We start from the raw sequence: 26,343 nt of genomic DNA on the forward strand, positions 1-26,343 counted from the left end.
AACCCCCAAGAATGTCACTCACCAAGGCAGGACTTTATGGGCTATTTTAATCCACTTGCTATGGCAAGAGGGAGTAGGTAGGGTAGATGGTCCATAACGCTATTGGCTCCAGGGGCATAGTCTTCTGACCAGGGATCTGAGGCTGCTGAGTGATTCTCTGTTTGTTCTTCTGACTTGAATTAGAATTGGGCAGTCTCCACTTCGCGGTTTTGTTCTGCAGTCTCTGGTGGACCGGACCATCGGCCAGTGTTCATTGCTGTTGATTCACTTGGAGGAAAAAGTTGTGGCAGAAACTGCCTGATGTGCGTGAAATAAAACCATCCTGGGTTGATGGCTGCAGGCTCTGTTTCCATTAGTCTTTCTGGGGGCTCTGCTCTTAGCTCATGGATTTTGAACCTCACACGAGGCAGTGTTGCTCATGCAGTGAATTTGCAAGTCCTCCTGGAGGCTGCATGAGGATAAAACCCACAAAGACAATAGTATATGTCATTGATTGGGCAGGTGACTAGGTTAGGCGAGGCCTGGATGCTTCCTCTGGAAAGATCTAGAACATGATGAGCACTTTTGCTGGCAGGCGGGGACTGATTTGGGCAGCCTCTTTTGGCTTCTTCAGGCCTGGGACTCAGAAGAAGTTGACATCCAAAAACATTATCTTGATTTCCCTGGTGGCCTAAGGGGTTAAGGATCCATGTTGCCACTACGGTGGCTCAGGAAGCTGCTGTGGAGCAGGTTCGATCCCTGGCCCGGGAACTTCTGCATCCCATGGGTGCAGTCAAAAAGAAAAAAAAAAAAATGTGTTCTGGGTAAGAGTGACTGTGAAGGAAGGTAGATGTTCCTGGGACATCTTTGGCTGGAGGCAACATTTTAAGTCTGTGCCGAGACAAATTGACCCCTCACTGAAAGCACTGTGTGACTTTAGACAAGTGTCTTAACCTTTCTGAGCTTTGGAAATGAGGGTTCTTTTCAGTGAAATAACTTTAGTCAAATGATGCTGTGAAACTCTTAGCAAATTGCCTCACCCATAATAAGCAGGCAACTGGAGAGCTAGTTCATTTTGACTTGATTTAGCCATGGAGACTCCCATTTGGGGGTGGGAGGGTGGGGGGGCACAGCCTGGCCTTGGATCAAGTTGCAGCCATGAATCCCAGGTCCACAAAATCGTTGGCATTCCATAGCTAAGAGGTTTGAACAACCCCAAAGCTTCTTACAATACCAGAATTTCACAGAGGTTCAGAAGCCAGCAAAGCTGCCAGCAGCTGCGACGGTTGATGTTATACGTCAATGGGGTGAAACTCTAGCATCCAGCTTTTTAGTCAAACGTGAATCTACATAGTGCTGAGAAGGTGTTTTGTAGGTGTGATTAACATTCACAACCTGCTGGCTTTACATAAAGGAGATGGCCTCAGCCACGTGGGCGGACCGCAAGCCCTAGGACTTGGGAGCCGAAATGATGGGTTCCCAGAGAAGAAATTTTGCTTCCAGAATCAATCCACACCTGAGTTTCTCGTTTGCCGGCCTGCCCTATGAATTCGGCACTTTCTAGTCTCCATAAGTACATGAGCCAATCCCTGAAACAATATTCTTCCTATATGTGTATACATACATAGATATACACACATGTATATAAAATTATATATTTAAATTTATACATAATTATAAAATAGATGTTTAAATAGGTGTGTGTTTTACATACATATTTATATACCTCTTTATATAATAATTTATGTAATTATATATATTTAAGGTATGCATAGAAAATAAATATAAATCAAAATAAATAAATATGTAAACACATTGTAAAAAATGTCCTACTCCTGTTTCTCTCGAGAACCCTGACTGACACAGAAACCCATGACGGAAACACGTATGTCGACAATTTTTAGCAGAATCTTTTTTCGGCTCATCTATTATAGGAATCCAGACTGGAGTTCTTAATGAAAACAACCAAAAGGGATGAGGGCAGAAGTTTCTGGCTCGGTGGGGACCGGTGTGGGGGAGGATTTCCTAATCTTAACCTGAAAAGGGAATTTCGGGGTGGAATGGCTGGCATCCCAAAGCCCAGCCCAGCGTCCCGTCCCTGAAAGGTTCTGAGCAGTAAACTCTGGGTGGGGCGTGCGTGCAGTTTTGCCGGCTCCATTGCTTCAAGAACCCGGCCTTTCCCCCAGGCTTGGCCACGGTGGTTTGTTTAAAATTAGTTCTTGTTTGGCCTGCGGGGAAGAGTGAATTGCAGAGTCTGGGATTCACTCTGAGCCTCTGCATTTCAGGTTCTGAGACTGGATCGCTTGTCTCTTGTAAAAGTAGGAAGACAGGCGTCCAAGACGGCCCTGAACCAGATCTCCATCCTCATGGTCAGAACTGGCCAGAAGCCTCAACTGAGTCAGAGGCCAACACCTGGGTCCGATCTGGGGCAGGACCTCCTCTGTCCCAAATAGAAGTCCCTGCCTCCCAAAGGGAGATGCCTCCAGTCTTCTCAGAGAGGAGCCCCTTTTAGGAAGCAGCTGGAAGCAGCTGCCCCCCTGCAAAAGCATCCTCTCAGAGCCATCGCTGGTCGTGAGCACCTACTGTCATTTCATTTCTTCTTTAGAAGTAACTCACATCTCCCCCAGCAGGGTCACCTTGGAACCAGACACAGGAGGGGTAAACTCGGAGGAAGGAAGGTTAAGATACCAACTGCATACAATGCATATTTGGGAAAGAAGTTCCGCTCCCTGAGATTCGGACAATCGCAGGGGGCAGGGTGGCGAGGATGTGGATGGAGGGAGTTGTCTAAAGGGACAAAGGAACATGGAAGCTGGCATTCACTCACTTCCCAAGTGTGCTTTCAGCTGGAATGAAACCTTCTTTGATTCTGGAGTTGCTTTCTCTAAATAGATTTTTCTTTCCCCTTTTCTCTAAAATTTGTTTGGATTCCGGTGTCAGAGGGAGGCTACCTGTGGCTGACTACACACATTGCTTGGTCCCTGTGAAAATCTCTAAACTACTCTTGAGTTCAGGGGCACTGCCGACTGTTGTCCTTAGTGGACTTACACCGTGCAGCTTTATTTGAATCAAGAATCGGATCGACAAGCTACATTCCGAACTTGCTCTGTCCGCTTTGCAAGTTTAAGTCTAACATCACACAGCCTCAATACACACACATTCTTGCTCCCCAAAGAGATATGCGCACACAGAGAACATTTTGCTACATGATAACCTGAGTTAGTTACAGTCATTTCAATCTCAGCAATGCTTGATTTCTTTGCCAGATATTGATATTAAAAATGGAGAGGATGAAAATTGATTGGGCCTCTAGTGACATAATGGTACATATTTAAATCTTTGGTTGGCAATGGCCACAAAAAAAAAAAAAAAAGAGGTGATCTTTGGGGGTAAAAAAAGCTTGGTAAGAATGTTAGTATTAGGGGGCTCCTGTTGTGGCTCACCAGGTTAAGAACGCGACTAATATCCATGAGGATGCAGGTTCCATCCCTGGCCTCTCTCAGTGGGTTAAGGATCTGACTTTGCCAAAGATGCAGCTTGGATCTGGTGTTGCTGTGGCTGTGGTGTAGGCTGGCGGCCGCAGATCCGATTCAACCCCTAGTCCAGGAACTTCCATATGCCACAGGTGCAGCCCTAAAAAGATAAAAAAAAAGAGAGAAAGAAAAAAGTATACATATTATAATCCTAACCTTTTTTAAAATTAAAAACAATGTTAGGATTATAATGCTCCAGATATTGTGAAGCAAACAAAAACTTGGAAATAACTGGAAAATTGGCTGTAAATTCCTACTAAGTGATAATGAAAGACTTCCATATGCCTATCATATAGATGGTTGATTTCTGTTCCAAGTACAGAAAACTACGTCATCAGTTAGGCAGTTAAGAAAGTTTATAGAGTTTGTGTTCAAACAGATAAATGTGAGCAAATATTATAACAACAACTCACTGGCAAATCCCTGCTGTGTCTTCCCCAAAAGAACCCTGATACAGTTGAGGTTTAGGGACGTAGTATGTCAGGGAAGGTGGAGCAGAAAAATACCGAGGGAGATAACTTGACTGATATTAGCCAATCACGAGACTCTTAAATTTCCCTTTGCTAGTGACTGGCTTAGAGGTGGGTATTCCAAACACAGCACATGAAAGATGATGGAATCTGCCGAATGTGCTTGGAAAATATTGCACAAAAAGAGTCATCAAAATAAGTCTTTCCCTTTTGCTTCAACTGTTGTCATGTAGGAAGTAATGCTAGAAGCTGCTATAAATTGTAATTATTAGTGAAAGCCAAGACACTCCAAAAGGGACCAGTTACTGAACTGCTGAATTAACCCTTCCTGGAGACACTCCATGACTTATTGATGTGTCCTTACCATTTAAACTACTTTTTTTTGGCTGCACCTGCACCGTGAAGAAGTTCCTGGGCTAGGATGGAACCCATGCCACAGCAGTGACCTGAGTCATAGCAGTAACAGTGCCTGGTCCTTAACCTGGTAGGCCACCAGGGAACTCTCCATTTAAACCACTTTAAATGGCATATTTTGTTACGTGCAGCCAGAAACATTCCATCGTAAGAGGAAAAATAACCATGGGTGAGATTTAGTCTTGATATCTTTTTTCGTCCTGTTTAAAAGGTAAAGTAGGAATTCCCAATGTGGCATATCAGAAATGAATCGATTAGGAACCATGAGGTTGCACATTAGACCCTGGCCTCGCTCAGTGGGTTAAGGATCCAGCATTGCTGTGGCTGTGGTGTAGGCCAGCAGATGTAGCTCTGATTAGACCCTTAGCTTGGGAACCTCCATATGCCGCGGGGGCGGGGGGGGGGGCAGCCCTGAAAAAGCAATAAATAAATAAATAAAGGTAGAGGGCAGAAAGTTGATTGCGCTTTTTGTAGCTCTAGAAGCCATCACCTAAGAATGGAAAGCATGGGCACTAGCACACACACAATCTGTCCTTGAGGTTGATACACTGGAGTTTCTGCGCACTGGCTCTTTCACCATTTCCATGAATAAAATATTGATGAAGGATCCTAGAAAAGCAGATCTAGAATTTGCTCTAAATGCATAAATGGACAGGGAAGGAAGGAAAGAAAGGGGTACCAGGACCTACTGGGGTGAATAATCACTGGGGGAGAGCAACGCTTAGCTTTGTTGGGGGTTCTTCTCTCCCCGCATCAGTTCCTAAGCTCAGAAACCATATTTGCTAAGTGTGCTTTTCAGATGGAAAATTCCAGGTGCAATGTAGTCAGGGCCTGCTCATAGGAAAGGAATGATCCGAGCTCCTGATGCTTCCAGAGACTTTTCATTACTGCACAGTGTCCTGGATTCATCTCCTCTCATGAACAAGGAAATGCACGCACGCTCAGCCCTCTGAAGATCTGTTGCCTCTTTATGAGCTTGAGTAGAAAAGAGGTCAAGTCATGGCTGGGTCTGCTCTGCTTGAATCTATGAGTTGGTCGCAAGAAAAATGGTTTTCATTTCAATTAACCCGGCCATCTGGACTGCTCAGGCCTTAATAGCCAAATGTAAAGAACCGCATTTGGAAGAGATTAATTTACTTTTGTAGTTTAGCGAGGGGGTCACGGGGGTCACGCTCAGGACCTTGCCAACACCAGACCCGCCGCTGATGGGGATGCTAACTGGGAGTGACAGGTCTGAACGTCATGCTTCCAGGTTGCTGCAGGGGCACACTTCCTGAAAATCACCTCCGATTGAAAACTTTCCCCTGACAATCCAGCCACGAAAGCACAGTACCCATAACATCCGCTGAAGGAGCTAAAGGAAACATCCACAGGTTGTCACAAACATTGCTAGTCTGACAGGCATTTTTTAAAATTTAGGTTCTTTCTTTAAATAATGATTTTTATTTTTTTCCATTATAGCTGGTTTACCGTGTCCTGTCAATTTTCTACTGTACAGCAAGGTGACCCAGTCACACATACATGTATACATTCCTTTTTCTCACATTATCATGCTCCATCAGAAGTGACTAGATATAGTTCCCAGTGCTACACAGCAGGACCTCATTGCTTATCCACTCCAAAGGCAATAGTTTGCATCTATGAACCCCAGATTCCCAGTCCATCCCACTCCCTCCCCCTCCCCCTTGGCAACCACAAGTCTGTTCTCCACGTCCATGCTTTTCTTTTCTGTAGAAAGGTTCATTTATGACAAACATTAGATTCCAGATATAAGTGACGTCATAGGATATCTGTCTTTCTCTTTCTGACTGACTTCACTTAGTTCGAGAGTCTCTATCTCCCTACATTTCGTGGCAAATGGCATTATTATTATTTTTTTAATGGTTGAGTAGTATTCCATTGTGCATGTATACCACATCTTCTTAATCCAATCATCCGTCAAGGACATTTAGGTTTTTTCCTTGTCTTAGCTATTGTGAATAGTGCTGCAATGAACATGCAGCTGCATGTGTCTTTTTCAAAGAAAGTTTTGTCCGGATATATGCCCAAGAGTGGGACTGCTGGGTCAATTTATTTTATCTAAGTATAGTTGACTTACCATGTTGGGTTAATTTCTGCTGTACAGCAAAGCGACTCAGTGATAATATATATATACATTCTTTTCCTATTCTTTTCCATTACAGTTTATCACAGGATATTGAATATAGTTCCCTGTGCTGTACGATAGAATCTTGTTGTTTATCCATTCTAGATATACTAGTTTGAATCTGCTAATCTCAAACTCCCAATCCATCCCTCTGCTGCCCCCCGTCCCCCAGCAATCACAAATTTGTTCTCTATGTCTGTCAGTCTGTTTCTGTTTCATAGTTTCATCTGTATTGTATTTTAGATTCCACATATAAGTGATATCTTAGAGTATTTGTCTTTCTCTTTTGGACTTGCTTCACTTAGTATAATAATCTCTAGGTCTATCCATGTTGCCGCAAATGGCATTATTTCATTCTTTTTAATGGCTGAGTAATATTCCATTGTGTATACATACCACATCTTCTTTATCTATTCATCTATCAATGGACACTTAGATTTCTTCCATGTCTTGGCTTTTGCTTTTATGAACATAGGGGTGCATGTATCTTTTCGAATTATATATATATATTTTTCCAGATACATGCCCAGGGGTGGGATGGCTGGATGATATGGCATCTCTATTTTTACAGTCCAACTATAATTGAGTGATTCCTCAAGGACAATATTACTTATTTTTATAATTATGTACATTTTGAGTTATACATTTAAACATGCAATGCCTAGAAAAAGCCTTCAACAAATTTCCAAAAGAGTTCATGGTACACAAAGTAAGAACCTTTGTACATTCATAAATGTTCCTTCAAAAAAAATACAGCAAAGGCTGGATCTCAGGGATCTCTCTTCCTAGAAGAAATAATCCCCAGCTACTAGAAAGCCTGAATAGTTTCTATATGTGGAGTTTCTGGACCAAATCCCTTCAGTTCAATGTATTGACACTACCTAAATTATCTTAAATATTTGATCTAATCCTATTTTTCTCTAATTTGCTTCCTTAATTCAAATGTTAAGAGCGGAAACCCGTCCTCTGCAGCCTCATTTTAATTTTCATTAGGCAAACTTATAAGAAGTAACTCACAATTTGGTGTCTCATAACTCACCTCTGAAATGCCAATAAGAAACTGCCAACTTCTTCACGGTTATTTATTTTGGTCCCAGGGCACTGTCCGTGATCTTGTTGAATACCTTGCCGAATTGCTGAATACCTTTCCTCCAATTTATTGCAAAACCTATTGGCAGAACAATGAGGAAACTTGTTTGGGGCCAATTTTAGGCAGTTGATGGTGCCGCCTCTTTCGCCCACCCCTACTTTTCACTAATCCCTCAAGTTTCTTCCAGATCTAACCATTCTTAATAGGCGTATGATACCTTGGCATGCCTCCAAAATGTGAAAACAACACATTCTTCCTATCCTCATCCCACTTCTTCCCTCCTTTCTGCTTCCTACCCTTTCCTCAAAACCCAGATCCCTCAAGATGGACCTCTCTCAGCAGAGAGAAGGTTCGACGTGGCATTGCAACTTTCAGAATCAATCTTATTTTGAAAATGAGGGATTGTGATCTTATCAGTAAAGGAACAGGACATTTCCCTCTCTTCCCATCAAGGTGAGTCTTTCGCAAAGCAACAAATCTGGAGTATTTCCTGCATGGTTGATGTAGGTGGGAGGAGCTGTCTTGCAGAGCCAGCTGAGATCAAAACTAGAAAGTTTATCTACAGCTTGATATTTAAAGTAGTTTTGTGCAGATTATGATGTCTTTTTAACATAGGCTTTAAAGTTCTTTTGATTCCCTGTAGTTCTCACTGAATTTCTAGGACAAAGCAAGGAGATGAAATGATTTGTTCCCCTTTATGGTCTGAAGGCTACAGGGACTCAAGAGACTCAAGAAGATGATGTGACTTGTTTAAGGTTATTCAGACAACTAGGATCAAACCTAGAGTAAACTTTTCTCCTTCTTAGACTCTGCTGCTTTTTTGAGCTAAGATTCTGATTCTCAGATTTCCCCTAGGTGACAAGCAGAAAGAACCTTTGGATGTTATGACTTAGTTAGGGGTATGGGCAGATAAACAGAAACCACATTAGGTATTTCAATAGAGGGAATTTAATGGAGGGGATGGGTGATGTAGTTGTTGGAGCACTTAAAAAGTGAAATGGGAAGAGTGAGATAACATAGTAGCTGATGAAAGAGGCTTCCCGTTTAATGCTGGGGGAATATGGGAAGATACTAAGTCTACGGATCCCAGAAGATCAGAGGAAAGGCAGAGAAGACAGAACCCAAAACTATGCAGAGGAGGTTCTGTATGGCTGCTGATGGCACGTGAAGAGCTTGGAGAGCGGGACATACGAAGGTGGAATTCAGATCTCTGAGGAGGAAGGGATGTTGCCTTGCAGGTCTGGTACCTCTGGGAAAGCACTTGGGGGCCGTCTCTGGGAGATGGAGGCTGTCTCTAAGTGCTGTGGTTGGGATGGAAGAAATGCAACTGCTGGGTGGCGCTGACCTTAACCACAAGTAAAATGGAGAGGGGAATACATTCTCTTTTTAAAACATTTTTTATTAAAATACAGTTGAAGGGGAGTTCCTGTCATGGCAGAGGGGACGAACCCAACTAGTATCCATGAGGATGCAGGTTCAATCCCTCATCTCACTCAGTGGGCCGGGGATCCAGCATTGCCATGAGCTGTGGTGTAGGTTACAGACACAGCTCAGATCCTGCGTTGCTGTGGCTGTGGCTCTGATTCAACCCCTAGCCTGGGAACCTCCATATGCTTTAGCTCTGATTCAACCCCTAGCCTGGGAACCTCCATATGCTGCGAGTGCAGCCCTAAAAAGCAATAAATAAATAAATAAATAAATAAAATTAAATATAGTCGATTTACAATGTTGTGTCAATTTCTGCTTTACAGCAAAGTGATCCACACACATATATACAGTCACACACATATATACATTCTATTCGAACACATTCTTCTTTTTCCTGCTTTTAATCTCTCTCCAGTGCTCCCTTTTGCCAGAACCTATCAAGACACATCTAGCAAGGATGAAAAAGCATTTGCGGAATACCCTTTAGCATCATATGCCATGTATAGGAATGTTAGAGCTGAGAAACCACAGCTTACTACATGACACAGGTATGTAGGACGCTTTCAGATTACCAGTGGGTGCGCCGGTCACTTATAGGGACATTTGGTATCAGGAAGAGGCTGCTTCAATACGAAGTCTGCAGGTCATGCGGGTATGGCTTAGAGCCTACAGTTGAGTCATTGAGACTTCAGATTTCTTTGGTCCTGTCTCTTGTTTGAACAGTCCTGTTGCTTGGGGCAGAGAGAGTGGGGTTGGTGTGGGAAGATGGAGATTGCAGCATGCACAGCTGTGGGTGGTGGTGACAGTGCCCCTTGCCCAACTACGCAGGCACCAGAAACTCTACAGTTGGGCTGAACTGCAGCCAGGGTTTGATGGACAGGAAACCGATGGAATCTGAAGGACCATGACAATAACATTTTTACATAGCACAATCAACGCACTGGTCTAGAGAAACACTCACACCCTGGAGTCTCTCAATTCCTTACAATTCCAGAAACCTGAGATGCTTAATAATATAAATCTACACATGCATGTGCCCATCAAATAATTATGGCATGTCTATCATATGCTACTCACCATGCTGGGGTCTGAGAATATGAAGATGAATTAGGTAAGAAGACGCTTCCTCCAGAAGCACTCAAATATTAATTGGGGTCTTTTTCACATTTTAGTGCATGCAATAGGGCACAATAGCCACTTTTTTTCCTGGCAGAGTGGGAACAAAATTGAGGAAGAGGTAACTTAACAAGGGCCCGTCAGGGATAGCTTCAGGAAGGAGACACATCACTGAGTGCTGATACAAGGGTGAGAGCTCAATGAGGGTCAAGTTTAGGGGAACAGGAAGCAATGTGACTCAGAGAGATGGACCAGCCTGGTGCCCATGAGAAAGTGGGAAGGATAGCAGGAGAAATTTAGAGCCTTCATGAAGGCAGCAGCTTTATCCTCCTCTGCTCAAACAAGCTGCCAGGGAGCAGACCAACTGGCTTGAGTTTCCCCCATGAGCAATAACCACTCTCTCAGAGAACAACCAAAGGAAGAGAAAATTCAGATTTGGACAATCCCTTTGGAACCATGAGCTCTTGGTTAATGGAGAGAAGACCGCTCCAAGACCAGTCTTGACTTATTCATGAAGGCAGGACCCAGGGCCCTTGGCATCTGCCTTTTTCTAGGACCAATCCATATTTGTCTGTGGTTTTAGAGGGTGTGTTGGGACCTCTGGGGTCTTTTTCACATTTTAGAGAGAAGGAGGGACCCACCCCATCTCCATACATGGAGTGTGAGGTGTAGGTCCCTCTGCATGAGCTGCTGCTAGAGTCAGCCACTTCCAGGAAGCTGTCCTATGATTAAAGCCAACTACCTCTATGGCCATGAGTCTTGAAGAAGTGGGATGGATGGGGAGTTTGGGGTTGGTAGATGCAAACGACTACATTTAGAATGGATAGGCAATGAGGTCCTACTGTACAGCACAGGGAACTGTATCCAACCTCTTGAAGTAGACCATAATGCAAGAAAACATGAGACAAAGAATGTGTATATATGATGGGTGACTTGGTCACTGTGCTATACAGCAGAAATTGACTCAACACTGCACATCAACTCTACCCTAATCAAAAATGAATTAAAAAAAAAAAAAAAGCCAACCTTCTCTCACTTCTGTCAACCTTCCTCCCCCACAGAACCTTTGGCTTCCAGCTGACCAGCCTTGACACTGGGTGTCCAAACACCGATAAAATTGATCTCCCAAAGTGTGGGAAAGTCCTAGGACATCGATTGTTTCCTCCTCTTCACTCCCCATGCCCTGGTGTTAGCGCTCTCCCAGAATCTACACGGCTTGTTTGGTTGGAGGAGGTCAAAGCCCCGACGAAGAATGAGAGGAATTCCACAGGATCAAGCCAGTCTTGATAAATGACAGCAGGGGATGGTGTGGGGAGGGGGAAGAGGATCAGGGAAGTGGGGGAGAATGGATTGGCTTACAGTCACCCCCTCACCTCCCCCTTGCTCCACCAGTCTGTCCAGTACTTTGAGAGTGATTGAAAGCTTGCCATTCTAAATATTTGGAGTTTCAAAAAAGGATCTATGGAATATGTTTTTTTTTTTAAGGTAAAAATATTTTAAAAAATATTTTTGAGAGCACTGTTGTTACAGTTCAGTGAGCTAGGACCCACCCAGCAGGATTGACTGGCATTAGTGTGAGGCTTCCGTTTGCTCTGACAATTTTTTTTTCTTTATTGCTGTGAACCTGATGTGTCCATCTGAAGTTGTGACCGGCCCATTGTCTTTTGTACTGGGTTCCAGTGCTACTCTGCCTTGAAGTCACTCGTGACTATCTCTAGGTCGCTATGAAAGGAGGGGATGGGTCTCCTGTGTTGCTTCCGGCTTTGACTTTTATAGTCTTTAACTCCAGGGAAGCTCATCGAGTCTGCCGGGTAGACACAGGCAGGTTCGATCTCCAGATGAACCGTCTGGAAGGTGGTGCCAAGACAAGTTAGAGGGTTCTTGCGCCCCCTTTACGTCTTCTCAAACTGAGTCAGGGATCACAATGACAGCACGCCATGGAGAACCACAGAGATGTCTTGGGTTATTCTTCCATGTGATGTCCCCTAAGAAGAAGATAACTGCCCACAGTATCAGGCAGTCAGAGTAAGATACAGATACCTTGATGACAAATGCTCCTCAGATCTCCTTGTCGGCATCAAAGGTGCAGAGAACCCAATGGTTTTTGAACATATGGCCAATGAGCTTCTTGGGAAAGCCTCTCCCAGGCATGGGAAATGTCCCTTTGTTGTTTAAACTTCTGCAGAGACCAGGACAGAACATCCATTTCTATTACCTCTGGGTTTAAAATCATGCTGAAAGTTCAATGAGAGACTTTGGTACATGGGATGGAATAGAATGGGACGGTACTTTGTAGCCTCCATTCCTGAGAATGAAGATTTCTGTCCATTTAGCTCAGCGGTTCTCATCTGGGGCCAATTTTGCCTTCAGGAGACACGTGCAACTTCTACAGACATTTCTGATTGTCAAAAAGGGGGACAGGTGCTCCTGGCACCTAGTAAACAGAGGCCCCGGATGCTACTGAACATCCACAGCAAAGAATTATGCGGTCCCAATTATCAGTAGTACTGCGACTGAGAAATCTTGAATTCTCGAGTTCCTGAGTAGCAAGTTGGTAGTGATGGTTGGGCTAAAGCTTCTCTGTTGTTTGGTAGGAAGACTCAAATTCATTTTTTTTTTCTTATTTTTAGGGCTGCACCTGTAGCATACAGACGTTCCCAGGCTAGGGGTCGAGTGAGAGCCGCTGCCAGCCTACGCCATAGCTTGTGGCAATGCCACATCCTTAACCCACTAACCAAGGCCAGGGATCGAACCGGCATCTTCGCAGACATTAACTCCCTGAGCCACAACAGGAACTCCTCACATTCAGTTATTTATACTGTGATTGGTTTTGCTTAACGCTGATAATATTGTGGCATGAAGGAAAACGTCTCTTCATCAAAACAGGCTTCAAAATATGTCTGCTCCCCTTTTCTGTCCATTCATGAGCGTGGCCATAGAAAGGAGGCCACGGAGGGGGTCCCCGAGATGCGGTAACTGGATGAGGAGATGCGGGAACTGAAGGGGACCTCAGTGGTCATTGTATCCATCCTCTCAAACACCAAACCCGGGGACCATCCAAGGCCAGCTTCTGAGCCTTGCAATTTTCAGAATTGCTGTCCATAGACTGCCTATACTTCCTGCCATCAACTGCATTCTTTTCAGTGCTTTCTGTAATTCTGAACACCCCTCCCTCTTCTCTGAGGAATATTCAGGCTACTTTGGATAACTGCATCTGCAGGAGAACACAATCTAATTGGTTATCTCATGCACGAATTTCATCATGCTCTCACTAGCAACTCTATTAGCCTTTGGAAATGGAGTTTTTTTGTTTTGTTTGTTTTGGTTTGTTTTTGTTTTTGTTTGCTTTTTTAGGGCGGCACCCATGGCATATGGAAGTTCCCAGGTTAGGGTGGAAACAGAGCTATAGCTGTGGGCCGCAGACACAGCAATGTGGGATCTGAGCTGCATCTGCGACCTTCACCACAGCTCATGGCAATGCTGGATCCCTGACCCACTGAGCGAGGCCAAGGATCTAACCTGCATCCTTACAGATACTAGTCAGATTCACTTCTGCTGCACCACGGTGGGAACTCCGAGATGGAGTTCTTGAAGAAAACATATGGCTTAGCTCACTTTTCCAGTAGTGGAGCCCTAGGTGTGATAATCCCCAGAGGAAGCAGACATTTCTGCCTATGAGCCTCTTTTATCTCTCTTCAAATTGCTGGGTACAGGCAGGCACCTACTCCTGATCGGTACTTTATCAATGTTAATAATCTGAGCAAGATATTCTATAACCTTCCTTGGAAACACGCCCGGATATTTAACAGGATGGAGTCCTCAAGACATCACCACACTTGCCTTTCTCCAAACCCTTGAATAGAATGAAGACATTCCTTTTGGGGACTGACTTGGAATGTCCATGATTTAGGGCTGCTAAACCGCAAATTCATCGAGTCTCTTGGAATCGAATATGATCTACCTTCCTAGGTGCCTTCTTAGCATGCTTCCACCCCACTCTGATGTAGTCACAGGCTCTGCTGTGGCACCTTCCTTATTAGGGAATGGAACGTCTGAGGAGGTCCGAGAGTCTCTCGCCCCTTCTCCCCCAATTCCCTAAGAAGAAGACTAGGGCTGGGATCCTCAGTGATGAACCACAGTCCGTTTTCCTCTCCCCAGACCTCTTTCCATCTTTTATGACTTTGTTTTAGAGAAAGAAAACCACCCTTCAAAAGCTCTGCTCCATCAATTTCCCCTACCTATCTCGTGTTCGTATTTAAAATGTTTATTTAAAATCCTTGCCCTCTTCAAGCTCTTTATCTCAGGATTATGACAGGAGGGGTGCCATCTTCCAACAAAGCACACGGTAAAGTATAACTTATCACTTCAATTATTTAAAAATATGGGCATAACACATACATGGCTCTAATCATTTTCAAAGACAGTCTCGAAGTATTCTCGACATCCGGCAGGAATGTTCGAGGTCATGCTATTTTCAGACTAGAAATATACTGAATATATATGAGCTGATGTTAGGGTCACACGCCTTGTTTGTTATGAGAATGTGTGAAATATTTTCCAAGGCTGATAAGCTGCTGGCATATTTTAGATGTTTTCCAATTGTCTATAATTTGTCCTTGTTAGACACCTATGGCCACTTGAAATCCTTTGATGACAGTATTTTAGCAGAGGGGTGATGTGTATTCAGATATTAGCATGAAAAGCATATGGAAAATAAGCTATTTCCATGAAATGTTTTGACTGCTTATTAAGGTAATTATTCTCACTGTAAAAATTTGGGGAAATATTGGAAAGTGTGAAGAAGAAGAGAAGTATCCCGTCGCCCACTTATAACAGTGTTGACTTTCTGATACACATGCGGACACATGAATATATAACTCCATCACATACGCATACATGTAAACAAGGAAACTAGAAGTGCTCTGGTACTTCCATTGCATATGCGGTTTTGTATACTTCTATTAACATTATACCCTGAGCACTGTCTCCTGTCCATACAGAATTGGTTATAAACAGTTTTAAGGGTCTGGTGGTAAAGCATGACATGAGCGCCGCATAATGTTACTTTCAGCCGTTATACAAGAAGGCTGTTTCCAATTTTTCACTATTATAAACAATGCTACAAAAAGCATCGTTGTCCCAGTCCTGTGGATTGTGTGAGGATGAAATCAGAGGATCCAAGTGCAGTTTCTAATATAATAGTGATAAACCTTCAAAATGTTGTCCTTTCCAACCCTCTTTCTGACTTCTCTCCTTCTCTATTTTTAATGCATTTTCCCCCTAAGAACAAGATCCTAGAAGTGAAGCTATGTAGTTAAAGCATATACACATTTTTGGAAAAGGTCTCAATATGGGTCATGAGGTGATTGCACCAATTTTTTGTCCACACCGAGTGCTGTTATTTGAATCCAGTTCTTGGTCTCTTTGTGCCCCTTGGTTATCTTCTTTGCAGTCTCTGCCACTTTAAAATACAAAGGGGCGAGGGCAGGGTGTGCTCTGGAGTCAATCATCGGGGGTGGGGGGTGGGAAGATGTGCGAGCTGGCTGCCATGTCAAATCATTGCCCTCTTCAAGCTTCATCCACTGAAACCACTGGAGGGTGAGCCCAGCCGGTTCTTAGACCCATCTTGATGAGACTGGCTGTACATGAGCAGTTTCACCGGCTCTGGGGGGTCTGGAATTGGGTTCTTTGTGGGTGGTGACACTCAAACAGCTTCCTGTCCACAAAACCCACCTGAGTCCACCATATTTATTTGGTCCACAAGATTGGACCTTGGCTCCCCCAGTTCCTGACTGAACACTTCACTTTTCTCCTTGCAATGAAAACCCCGTCCTGAACATTAGCCCACTTCTCTGGGGCCCAGAGGCCCTGTCTGGTCCCTGCTGATCCCTGAGGATAAGGAGTCTGTGGCCAATGGGATGGGCCACATGCAAACGCTTTGCTGTCATTGTGTCACATCAACTTCGACATTTTTGCTCCTGTGCCCCACCCCAAAGAGCCAATCTCCTTGTGTATTTTCAGTATTCCAGATGGAGCTCAAAATTTCCATTCCTCTTTGGAGTTTTGGCCACCTTCTCTCCCAAAGCACTGGCAGTGAGGCAGGAAGGATGCTCAGAATGGCGGGCTTAAGACCGATGGAGCAAATCAGACTCCTTTTCCTCAGGGATCAGCAGGGACCAGACTGGGTCTCCAGGCCCCAGAGAAGTGGGCTCAACCAATGCCCTCACATTCTTCGTTTGCCCACGGCCAAGCTGGCTCACAAAACAACACCCTCTGGTGTACTTCTGGCTATTTCATGGCTAGGAGGGGAAAAACATGTTAAATAGGCCTGGCTCCTATGGGAATCACAGAGTTAAGCATTCCCACCCCTTGAAGCCACCTTTCACATTTGATTGATTTTTTTCGATTGGTTGTTTGCCTGACCTGATCAGAGAGTTTGGGCAGCAGTTTCTGTTGACACTTTATTTCACTTTGGGTAAAGTTTAAACATGACTTATCACAACTCTGACACATCTGGAAGGCCAGGTTTTGCCCCCCGTCTGTTCTCTATCTCTTTCAGTTATGAGAACATAGGGTACGAAGGCATTTTTTTTTTTTTTTAAAATTATACACACACAAAAGCAAGTTCATGGCTTTACGCCTTTTTTGGAGAAAGGTCTTAGACATTCCATCACTGCGAGACGATCCTTCTTTTTTTGCCCTAGAGTTAAAAGCTTTCATATTTATTTCATTTCCCACAGGTGAAAACCATCCCTTTTCTTGGAGAAACACCACTGTGGGATGGCAAAGTCCCAGGACCAAGACTTCTGGGTGTCTCTTTTCAGTGAAGTGGTTGAGGGTCTGGAAGGTCTGAGAGTGTCCTTGAATCTCAAGTCCAGACCGAAAAATGTCCTAAAGGCGGTTTGGGTCAAACTTCTGCTTCATGTGGGAGTCCCTTCTACGACATCCTTGTCTGGGAGTCACAGGTCTCTGTACCTGTCCAGCATAGCCCGTTCGGGACTTATTCTCATAATTAAAATCTCTCTCTCTCTCACGAAACGGGACATGACCTCCAGTTACTTCTCACTCCTTCTTTGTTCAACACCTGTTTTGTGCCAGGCATGATGCCAGGCTCATGGGATAGAAAGTTGGGTAAATCCCAGGATTTGTCTTTAGGGGATTCAGAGTGGAGCAGTGGAAAAGGTTACAGAACATAAGGCACAGTTTTCCTGGGGGCCATAGGTGGGAGAGGGCTTCGTTCTGCTGGGGAAAGTGGGAGAAGGCTTTGCAGATGATGGGACCACAGAACGGAGCCTTGAGAGGTGAGGTCAGAGTTATTAGACTGAAGAAGTGGCAGAAGGTGGGAAGGAAAACGTGATCATTTGTCCCCACACCAGAGTCACGCTTTGCCCAGCAGACCTGAGACGGAGAGCAGGGGTGCGAAAGAAGGGATGATTCTGGAAAGGTGGGCTGGGTTGAGGTCCGTGTGGACCTTGAATGCTGGGCTGAGGGTCTGAATTTTATGCTGCCGAGATGAGAAGCCATTAAAGCGAGGAATGTCCACGCGATAGTAGGGTAACTGAACCAGGAGAACTGGGAACAGGGGGCCAGGCAGCATTGAATCAAGAAAGATTTCGAGGCATTCCCGTTGTGGCGCAGTGGAAACGAATCCGACTAGGAACCATGAGGTTGCACATTCGATCCCTGGCCTCACTCGGTGGGTGAAGGATCCGGCGTTACTGTGAGCTGTGGTGTAGGTCACAGATGTGGCTCGGATCTGGCGTTGCTGTGGCTGTGGCAAAGACTAGCAGCTACAGCTCCGATTCGACCCCTGGCTTGGGAACTTCCAAGGGCTGCAAGTGCCGCCCTAAAAAACAAAAAACAAAACAAAAAAAGACTTCAAGGTGCAGGGAACTATATTCGCTATCTTGTAATAATCTACCACGGAAAAGAATCTGAAAAAGAATATATAAAAAAAATATATGTATATATATATATATATTCTTTTTCAGATTCTTTTTGTAGATTATTACAAGATGTTCAGCTACATATACATACACATATATACACACACACACACGTATATTATATGTAATATATATGTAATTGAATCAGTTGTTCTATACCTAAAATCAACACAGCACTGTAAAGCAACTACACTTCAGTAATTTAAATACATAAATTTGGAGGCACGACCCCGGAGTGGAGTGACTTGTATCGACAGGAAGATGGAGAACAGGGTTCCAAATTCCGCAGAGCCCTATGCATCTTTCTCCCGCTTCCCAGGAATCTCCTTTTCTCCGTCACACACTTAGCTGACCACACACGGACGGTCCAGAACCTTCAACATCCCCTCCCTCACGACACAACACTTTACTGGAGCCACTCGGACCCGTGGTCTCCAGAGTCAAAAACATACAACAAAAGCTATGTAACCAAGCTGGGAGAATAGAGTCTCTTTTTATGCGAACAGGAAATTTCTTCTCCTCTTAATCCCATATCCTGTCATTCCCTCTCCTTCTGTTCGGGGAGAACCCTTCTCCCGAAATCTCTGTTCATCAGCACAATCCCTTAAACAGAGCACAGGGCTACTTGAAGAGTGAATAAAAGACATTTTTGAACACTCATTTGTCCACTCAGTAGGAATTTATGGTACTTGTAACGTGCCAGCCATCATAAGCATTGTAATGAAGCATTTACTGTGCACCAGACCCACCGCTGGACCTGTAGTGTGTAATGATGGGTAAATTATAGGATTTGTCTTTAACTAGTTCAGGCTAACTAGGTAAATATATAAAAAAGATGTAAAACAAGCATCCTACGAACAACTTACAGTCTAGAAGGCAAAGAATGACAGCCACCCATGCTTTCATTTGTGTTGTAACAATAATACGTGACTTGCATTGAGTTCTTTCTCTGTGCAGGTATTCTTCTCCGCGCTTGATGTGTTTGAACTCATCTGGCGCTCACAATAACCCCGTGAGGCAGGCAGTTACTCTTGCTAACCTTCCCATTTTACAGAGCAGGAAACGGAGGCACAGCTGCTCAAGGTCATATAACTAAGAATAAGGGGGAACTGGAATTCAGACACGAGAATTTCGCTTCCTGGGTCTGCACCCTTTATCTGTATGTGGTCATCACTTGCAAATAACTAGCCTAAAAGGTAGAAAGAGAGAAACAGGACGAGAGAGAGAGAGAGAGAGAGAGAGAGAGAGAGAGAGAGAGAGAGAGAGAGAAAGAGAGAGAGAGAGACAGCTCAGGCTCCTGTGCCTGGAAAAGGCGGCCTGATTTGATCTCTGTGTAAATGATTCCTCCCAGGATGGGCTTCTCTGGAGCACGTTTCCAGGTTGGGGGAGGGGGAGCGTAACTGCCTTACCTCGTGCATGTCTCTGCTGCCACCTGTAATTTACAGCGGGAGGGCTCACACCCAACTGGATCTTGGTGTTAAAGTAATAATGTTTTATGTTTTTGCTTTTAGCAGGTGACAATAAAAAAAATCAATGGTTTATAATGACAGGACCTTGAAGTTTAGTGTTGCCCTAGACTGTAATGAAAATTCATTTATGGTATGACAACCACGGATTAGCAATTTATCTCTCCCCAAATAGCAGGGCAGTTTATTATGTTGCGGGTTTGCTACCTCTTACAGAAGGGACCAGATCCTGTGCCAGGTTGCCCCAGTGAGTAAGAGCCTCGTTTTATTATATGGGATAAATCAATCTCCTAGACTTCTTGCGTTGGCTTAATGAGGTTAGATCAGCAAGTGCCGAGCTTGGGAAACAGTTGTTGTTCAACAGCCTCTGAGTGCTGAGGGAAAGCCCTGGAAGAGCTGAATTGGGAGTGAAAACTCAGCAGTTTGCCTGCAGGTGGGTGGGAAGAATCTGAGTTTGGTTGGGGAACGGGCTTTCAGGAGAGCAAGAGTTCTAAAACAGAGTTGAAGCTGCAGAGAATTTTGCACATTAGTAGATCAATAGTAGATCAGTAAATAAGTAAAACAAAAGTTACAATTTAAACAAAGAGAACTGGAGTTTCCTGGTGGTGCAGTGGGTTAAGGATCCAGTGTCATCACTGCAGCTGCTTGGGTTGGCTGCTGTGTCAGTTCCATCCCTGGGCCGAGAACTTCCGCATGCCACAAGTGCAGCCAAAAACAAATAAATAAATAAAAATAAAAAAGAGTGGGGTTTTTTTTTTTGTTTTGTTTTAAGCTAGTAGTACTTGTCATTTCCCCATGCAACGATGGCTTTAAATTCCAGGAGGGGGAGTTGGGGAGCAATGCATAGAAGGGGAATGGACTACAGAGCACCACAGTGGTCTTCCAGAAGAAAGTACCCTACTTCACTACGGCTAACATGGGTCAGGGGGTGGGGAGTTGCTTTGGCACAACAGGTAGTGACTCCCTGCCTTCCTTCCAAGCTCTGAGATATTGCAAAAGCCAGCCTTCATTGCTTGTGCTAGGGTTATGGCCAGGGAAAGGCGTTCAGGTTTTCCCTCTGCCCTTGTACCCTGGTTTAGCTCTAGGCGAGTAAGATTACTCTGAATATCTCACAGGCATTTGCCAACAGGGACAGACCATCAGGATCTTCCTCTCCCTTGGGTGAAACCTCTGGCCTAAATGTCCCATGAAGCTATTTCATCGCCTCCTTCTGTGCGTGCAACGAATGCAAACAGCATGCTCTAGAAACTAAACTGACCACAAGAGGCTGGGTTGAGGATGAGACGAGGGGAGTCAGAGGGAAGGTTCTGGCGATGGCCTCGTCGTGCGTTCTCTATTTCAGAGCCAATCATGCCATGCCTTTTGGAAGGCAGCCCTCACCCCTAAGGAAGTTACAGATGAGAATGTTGGAGATTTTCTGCCCCAGCAAATCCATTCCATGTTTCATTTCATGTTTCTAACTTTGTCCTTTTTGTTAAAAAGATGTTGACGTACCAGAAAAAAAAGAAAAAAGAAAAAAGAAAAGAAAAGAAAAACAAAGGTTTCAGCTCTCATTTCAGAAGATAAAAAGTTCTTGACATCTAAGCAGAAGGGGGATCACTGAGACATTCAGAAGCACTTGGCAACAGGGTCTATGATGGTGATTCAGTCAAGGCTGGCTGCATTGTATCAGTCAGGGCTGTTAGGGTGTGATAACAAACAACCCCCAACGTTTTTTAACCTTTGTGAGTGAAAAATAAAAACAAAGATACAGAAACTCACTCAAAATAACTCTTTATCCTATTAGTATAAAACCAACATCCTTCTAACTAGCACTCAAGTTAGGAAATGGACCTTAGGCTTCCTAGAAACCTCTTCACGTGTCCTCTTCTTCTGCTCCCTCCAAAACTAACCACCTTCCTCACTTTCATAATAACCCCCAAACCTTAATGGATTAAAAGAACTAACACATATTTCTTATTCATAGCACCTATCACCAGAAGCTGCTCCCTTATCTTTGTACTCTTTTTCTGGGACCCAGGCTGACAGAACTTTCTGGAACATTGCTGGTGAGCATGGCAGAGGAAACGACACATTCTGCATGGGCTCAGCCTTGCAGTGATCTGCATCATCTTTTTTCACCACTCATTGGCTAGTGCTGGTCACGAGGCCCCATCCAACATCAGAGCCCAGGACATGTAATCCCTCCATGTGCCCAGAAGGGGGAGCTGAGGAGGAAGAAGGAAGATTTGGCAAATAGTGCTCAAACCCGTCATGGTTCTAGATTTGGACTGGGTTCGCTTGCTCCTCCCAGTGGCTTAGTGGTGTGCTGTGGACCAGCGCCTTCTAAATACTCAGTGACCTCATTTATAAAATGAGGGACCTTCTGTAAGGTTCTTGTAGTGTTCGATGAAGTAATGCTTTAAAGTCTTAGGTCCCTGGCCTCGCTCAGTGGGTTAAGGATCCAGTGCTGCTGTGGCCGTGGTGTAGGTCAATGGCTACAGCTCCAATTCGACCCCTAGCCTGGGAACTTCCAAGTGCCATGGGTGCGGGCCCCAAAAAGCCAAAAAAAAAAAAAAAGGCTTGAGGCAGTGCCTGGCAGTCATAATCCGAACTTGGGGCTTATTATGAAAACGGTTTAAACATCCCTTATTCGGTTAAGAGCTTTAGGACTGAAAGAGATTCTCTCCTCCAACTACCTTCTCAGACAGGGTGGGGGGACAGGACCAGATGACTTTAGTGGCCCATTGCTCCAACCCCATGTTTGGAAGCCCCTTGGAGTCTGTGTGTCTGTCTTCCACTCCATGACCTATCAGTTTGAGGCGGGGGATGGAGGGAGAGGAGGACAGGGAAGACGAGACAGCCCCCTTGCTAGATGCCTCTGGGGTTTCTGTTTTGTTGTTATTGCTTCAGGATGTTGCTCTTGCCCCCTCTTTGGGATGACAAGAAAGTGATTCATGTTCAGGGGAGGAACCCAGCCTCTCCTTCACTGACAGCAAAACTGTCAAAAAAGCCCATCCCTATAAACACTAACCTGGCAGAGGAGACCGAGCCTCCATATGGAAAATCAAAGTAAGGGACCTGGCAGGGAATTGCAAAGATGGTTTGAATCAGAGGCAGAGACAGCCCGTGGATATTGGGGGGAGGGCTTGGGGGGGGCGTCTGCACCCTTGTGCCAAGATGGCTGGGAACCGGGGCCAGTGAGTTTCCATTCGCTGGGGCAGGCAGGCCCTGTCTGCGCTGGAAGCCAGATCATGGCAGGTCTCTGGTTTAAATTCGGCTCATCGGAGGGTCCTCCGAGCTAATTGGGAAGGAGCCGGGCTGTGTTTTCTTTCCTGCTTAATAACAAGGGGAATTGCTTACAGCTCTGGACTTTATTAGGGGGGGAATTTGACATTGTTTTGTTGGACAGAGGCTCGGTCCAGGGAGCTAATCTCTCACACCTGTTTGGCTTTGTGATGGAGCCAAGGGGCCCCGGCCCCACTTGCTATTGGTTCCTGCCGAGATGGATACAAGGGGAAGAAAGGACCAGGCAAGAGAGAGGATGGGGATTTTCCTCAGTCTTGGTGCTTAAAATCTAGTGCTAAAGAGGGTGCTGATGCCAGCAAGAGTTAATAAATAGATTAGATCCGTCCAGCAGGACAAAATTCCTAAATACTTATTAAGCACCTACATTCCGCAAGGCACTAGCAGCAGACAACACAGGCAGAGCGTCGCCCCTTGGTCATCCCAAGAAAAAACTGGAACATCTTTCTTGATCCTAGGAAGCTGAGGCACTGGGGGAGAGGGGTGCCTCTCGGAAATGCTGCTGGCTCCCCGCCCACGCTTTTGTTTCGCTGGGGAAACTTCAACATTATAGGCTATTTCATATGTCCCAACGAAACAGTAGGGCAGGTAGGAATAGCTCATACTGTGTCATTTTTCTAGCAATAGCTTTCTTTCACTGTTTCGTGCCTCCACTAAGCCACAGCGAAGTGATCTGCCTCCAAGCATACGCACGTATACATATACACCTATTTAATCACCATCCTGTAAGTCATTAGAATTATCCCCTTTCAGAGTTTTCCTGGTGGCTTAGTGGTTCAGGATCTTGTGTTGTCATTGCTGTGGCTCGGGTCACTGTTGTGGTGCAGTTTGATCCCTGGCCTGGAAGCCCACGTGCAGTGGGGGCGGCAAAAAGAATTGTGTGCTATTGGATAGTAATGGGCTGATAAATAGTTAACAACCAGCACTCTGAAGAAAACATATTCATGAACATACATACATGAGTTGATTACAAGTCTTATTGATATAAAGGATGTGTAGCACAAAATTCCCAAATAATCCTAAAATATGCCACACCATTCACTGTGTATATTAGTCCGCATAACCAACTGACTCTCGAGAAACATTTCACCGACTTTTCTTTTGCAGTTGACAAAGCAGTGTCATTCCAACACGAAGGCTGGTTGACATTTTCACTTCTGTTAAGGATAAGATGAAAGAAGAGAGATGTATATTGGAACCTCATGTCTTAGTTGATAATGTGCTTTCTCCACTGGACCAGAGAATGGTTTTTGAATACTGAAAGAATATTGCCTTAATACATATTTGCTGGCTACTCGCAAGGGAAAAACTATAGACCTGATATATATATATATATTTTTTTCTTTTTGTCCACAACCCATGGCACATGGAAGTTCCCAGGCCAAGGACTGAACTCATGCCACAGCAGTGACAATGCTGGATCCTTAAGCTGCTGAGCCACAAGGGAACTCTGACATGATATACTTTGGTGTTTAATCGGCATTTTTCACATTTTCTTCATCATTCTCAAGTGTAGACTGTTACATAAATCAAACCCTAATCTGGAGCAGTTTTAGATTTCTATGGTGTTCATGTTCCCACTGAGGCTAATTAAGCTAAAAATGTGACATCATTGCATAGAGTGGGGGACAGATGTGCAGTCATCAAGCATCATACAGTATTTCCACCTTATGGACACGATAGATGTAAATTACCTCAAGGGCATAGACGATAGTAACCACTGCAGAAGAAAAAGTAAGTGGGACCCTTATTTACCTTTGTTTTCGATATAATGTATTTAATTATACATTTATAGAATTCGACTTTTAATAGTGGCAGTTTTTAACAATGGCCTTGCAAGACGCTAGTAGATTTAACAATTGGCTCCCATGAATGGATACAGACTGGTTTCCCCAGGACACGGCACATTTATTTTTCTCTTCCTTGTGAATCCAGAATTTTTCTTTTTTTTCCTTCTTTCTTCTTCTTTTTTTTTTTTCTTTTTGTCTTTCTTGCCATTTCTTGGGCCGCTCCTGCGGCATATGGAGGTTCCCAGATTAGGGGTCTAATCAGAGCTGTAGCCGCTGGCCTACGCCAGAGCCACAGCAACGCAGGATCCAAGCAGCGTCTGCAACCTACACCACAGCTCACGGCCATGCCGGATCCTTAACCCACTGAGCAAGGGCAGGGATCGAACCCACAACCTCATGGTTCCTAGTCGGATTCATTAACTACTGAGCCACGATGGGAACTCCCAGAATTTCTCAACATGCAAAAAGAGTTATTGAGGGAGTTCCCTGGTGGCCTAGTGGTTAGGATTTTGCTCTTGCGCCATTGTGGCCCTGGTTTGATCCCTGGTCTGGGAACTGAGATCCCATGCTGTAGCCAGAAAAAAAAGTTACTGAGCAGTTTTATATGTGATAGATGCTGGGGATTCAGTGCTATAGTCCCTGTTCTCACGGAGTTTCCAGTCTTTTTGAAACAGCAAATGCAAAGAGCAGTGATTCAGAGCTGTCTTCTAAGTGTGTGTTTTTGAATTGCAAGATAGAAAGATCCTGTCTGGTGTTCAAATGCCTGCTTGTCCCACTATTTCCCAGTTACACTGACTTTTTTCTGTCTTTGTTCTCCCGGCTTCTGGCTAACCATTCTTTCTCTTAATGAAGAACTTTGGGAAAAGGCCATGGAGCTCAGGACTGGGAGGAGTTGTCTCCCGGTTGGCCTGTGAGGTCTGACTGTCATATACGCAGGGCACCTGTCCCCTTGGGGGGGGGGGTCCTCTCAACACCTTGCCATCTGTTTACACCGCACGAACCCCCATTCCTTTACCCTCAGGACATATTCCTGAGGCTACCACCTTCTTCCATGGGCCAGAAAAAAATCTGGATCCCAAGTAGGAATAAACACAGGGATGAAAATGATAAAGTGCCCACCTACCCTTTGTTAAGAATAACAGAGTTCGCATTGAGAGGGTTTCCTTGTTTTGTAGATTCCCTTCAAATCGGGGACTTTCCAAGCCATGGTGACACCTCTGCTTTATGTGAGGAGGCGCAGAGTTCTCAGAGCACTGGTCATTTTGCTCAGGAATGGATGCACGTATGTGTGCGCACACACACACACACACACACACACACACACACAAAGAGAGAGAGAGAGACTCGCCTCATGCATGAGAAGAGGCTGCAGTGATTTCTCTGTCATCATTTGTAATAGCTCCTGAAATGACTTGGAAAACTTTAATTATGCGAGGGCTTTATTTTCAGCTCCTGTTATCTTTTGAACTCTTGCAGGGTGGGGGAGTGGGTTACCCCGCAGCCTGGGGCTTTTTCTAAAGAGCCTTTGTCTCTGTGCCCAGGTATTAAGTTGGTGGCGCAACCATCCTAGGTAGATTCGGTTCCCTTTCCTCCCTGCCCCCGCCCCCCCTGCAAGCACCGTCCCGGGTCTGAATGTGGGCCTGTGTTCTCCCGGTCCACCATCCTCAGCCCTGCGCAGGG

General features: G+C 44.7%; 2 long non-coding RNA genes across 5 annotated transcripts in view; one reads left to right on the forward strand and one right to left on the reverse strand.

Moving 5' to 3' along the window:
* LOC146398026 (uncharacterized) overlaps positions 1-26,343 on the forward strand; it is an 83,745-nt gene that overhangs the window by 33,312 nt on the left and 24,090 nt on the right. The window lies entirely within an intron of this gene.
* The window catches only part of LOC102165993 (uncharacterized), an 82,832-nt gene that overhangs the window by 27,768 nt on the left and 28,721 nt on the right, over positions 1-26,343 (reverse strand). For all 3 annotated transcript variants that reach the window (XR_014820804.1, XR_014820802.1, XR_014820803.1), the window contains exon 4: positions 7,582-7,710. This is a non-coding gene — a long non-coding RNA (uncharacterized LOC102165993). The remainder of the gene's footprint in view (positions 1-7,581; positions 7,711-26,343) is intronic.

Source organism: Sus scrofa, chromosome 12, assembly GCF_054392235.1.
Source record: "Sus scrofa isolate SSC_HxYL_T2T_F1_AM1 chromosome 12, Sscrofa_HxYL_maternal_Yorkshire_Landrace_v2.0, whole genome shotgun sequence".
Taxonomy (NCBI): Eukaryota; Metazoa; Chordata; class Mammalia; order Artiodactyla; family Suidae; genus Sus; species Sus scrofa.